This window comes from Nymphaea colorata, chromosome 2 (assembly GCF_008831285.2).
Source record: "Nymphaea colorata isolate Beijing-Zhang1983 chromosome 2, ASM883128v2, whole genome shotgun sequence".
NCBI classification, from domain to species: domain Eukaryota; kingdom Viridiplantae; phylum Streptophyta; class Magnoliopsida; order Nymphaeales; family Nymphaeaceae; genus Nymphaea; species Nymphaea colorata.
In genome coordinates, this window is record NC_045139.1 from 4,837,517 (window position 1) to 4,840,051 (window position 2,535).

Sequence of the window (2,535 nt, forward strand, 5' to 3'; positions counted from 1 at the left end):
ATGTTCTCTGTTTAAATAACTTCCTGCACTTTCCAGATTGAAGTATGAATCCATGAACAATTTTTCTTGCAATTCATGTTAAACGCAATGTTCTAAAGGATGCATATATGAAATCATGCCAAAGTTTGAGTTCTGGGACACTGTTTCAAAGAATGCAAACTTTCTACCAGGAAAGAACAAAAGGTTTCTTTGGGGATAAAAATTTTTAAAAATTGCGTTCATAAAAAAGGAGATTAATTTGTTCAACAAAATGCCGATTGTATTTATTTTCTTCAAAGAACCCATTGCAAAAAATATATATAAAAGGAAGATTGGCTCAACCTCTTAAGTGTTAGGGCATTTAACTTGTGACCGCTGATTGGCTCAACCTCTTCTCTGCTCCCCTCTTTTTCCCTTTAAAAAGGTCAATATCGTGTTTATCTGCTCAAAAAAACAATATTACAAAGTCAAAAAGTTACATTTCTCAAATGTTCTCCACTTGACTATTATAACAAAGTTATATGCCAACTGCATGAGAAAAATTCAGACTTGCCTCTGCAATCAAAGTTGAAGGGGTGGTTGTTAAATAAATGTTCCACGCGCTATATCTCTTTTTGATTTCCAGGATGGATCTACTTTAAGAGGCATTTAGCAATAAGAACAATACGTGAGTTAGAGACAAAGGCCAAGCAGCATTGTAGCCCACAAAAATGACTTTGGTTATGTATATAAATTTCATTAATTTTTAGTCTTTTACATTTGAGTGCCCCTTAAAGTTTTAAATTTATACTTACACTAACCCTCAGCCAAAATTTTTTGGCTCCGCCACTCGTTACAGACCTATTTTTACAATAATATGTGGATGTATTTCATTGTATATGATAGTGAATTATTATATTGTTGGACAGAACCACGTGAATCATGTGAATTGGCTGAATCGGCCAAGTCAACAAACAGTTAGAGAGTGGTTAGATATCTGAAGAGGATAATTGGGGACAGTCTTCTTTGTAAACAATAAAAAATGAAGTAGCAGATATACCTATAAATAGTTTATATTTTGTTCTTTTTTGGAGGCCTCCTCCTCTTTTTGTATGTCTTCTTTTATTTTATATATGTATGTTTTTTTACAATAAATGAGGGAATTAGACAATATTTTCATCAGAAGCAACAAATATACAAACTTTCTATTTACAATGATGCAGATTGGTATGGGATATCCAGATAATAGAAGCTCACTATCAAGGTATATTGTGTTTGCATTAGACAAAAGCTGGTCTTTTAGGACTCGTTTGACAAATAAAACCATTTGAAACAGTTCCATAAATCTACCTTAAAATTGAAGTAAATTTATGAAACACTTAACAAGGTATTGCATGAATATCTTCTAAACTTTGGGCCATATTCATGGAACATTTAAATAATATTCTATTCGTAAAATAGATGTAAAAATTTGAGGCAAATTCATGAAACGCTCTGCAAAATGTCAGATGAATTTGCCCCATGTCTTTGAGCAGATTCATGGAATAGTTTATCAGATAAAAAACATGAAGAAAATGAAATTAATGAGCTTGAATATTAAGTGGTAGACTTATTAACTAAAGTATTGTTTGGCAGCTAGAAAACTCGATAGCATAGTTGGCAAACCCGTGAATCAATCTGGGCACCGTGATTTAGGTCTTTTATTTTGGAGTTTTCAAAGAAGAAAAATTTGAAAATCTTTTGAACATTTACTAAAACCTTTGTGGCAATTTAAAAAGTTTTGTTTGTCGGTTTTAAAAGTATTTGTAAAAAAAAAAAAAAAGCCTTCTTATTGGCACATCAGTATATGTTATGATAATGAATTTCTTTCTTTTTTTCAGAGCCCTTTTTTTAGGCCTGGGAATCGGGCAAGCCCAGCACCTAAAACCCAAGTTTGGGCTTGGCTGGACACCCTAAACCTAAGCCCGACAAGGACCTGTTTTTCGGGCCTGATACCCAACCTTTTTTTTTTTGAAAGAGAGAGAGAAAAATATTTGCTTTTATGCACAAAAGTTTACCTTTTTCAAAGAGAGGGAGAGAGAGGGAGATCTCATTTTTCTCACCCTTATTTTTATCTCTCCTCTCTTTTTTCAAAGAGAGGGAGAGAGAGGGAGATCTCATTTTTCTCACCCTTCTTTTTATCTCTCCTCCCTTTTTTTCCCTTTCTCTCTTGTTCACTCTTTTCCAAACCTAACTCGAGCAATTCCGACCGGATCCGACCAGACTCGGCAGTTCTAAGTGATGAGGTTTTTGAAAATCTGCTATAAAAAACCAAACCTTGAATCATTGCCAGGTTTTCAGCCAATCCGAGTTGACTAAGGTTATTCCCCATTTAGATCACCAAGTTTACCAACTATGCTCAATCTGAGTGAGTAGTCTACAAACCTGCACTGCACTGATCTTCAATGCAAATTCATAACACAGTTATTGAATGTTCTTGCTGTCAATCTGCCCCTAAAGTTTAAATAAGAGATGGATGTCCTTTTCCAAATCGTTACTCAAAATTTTAAGATTTATAGTGGATAGATAGGTTGTCAA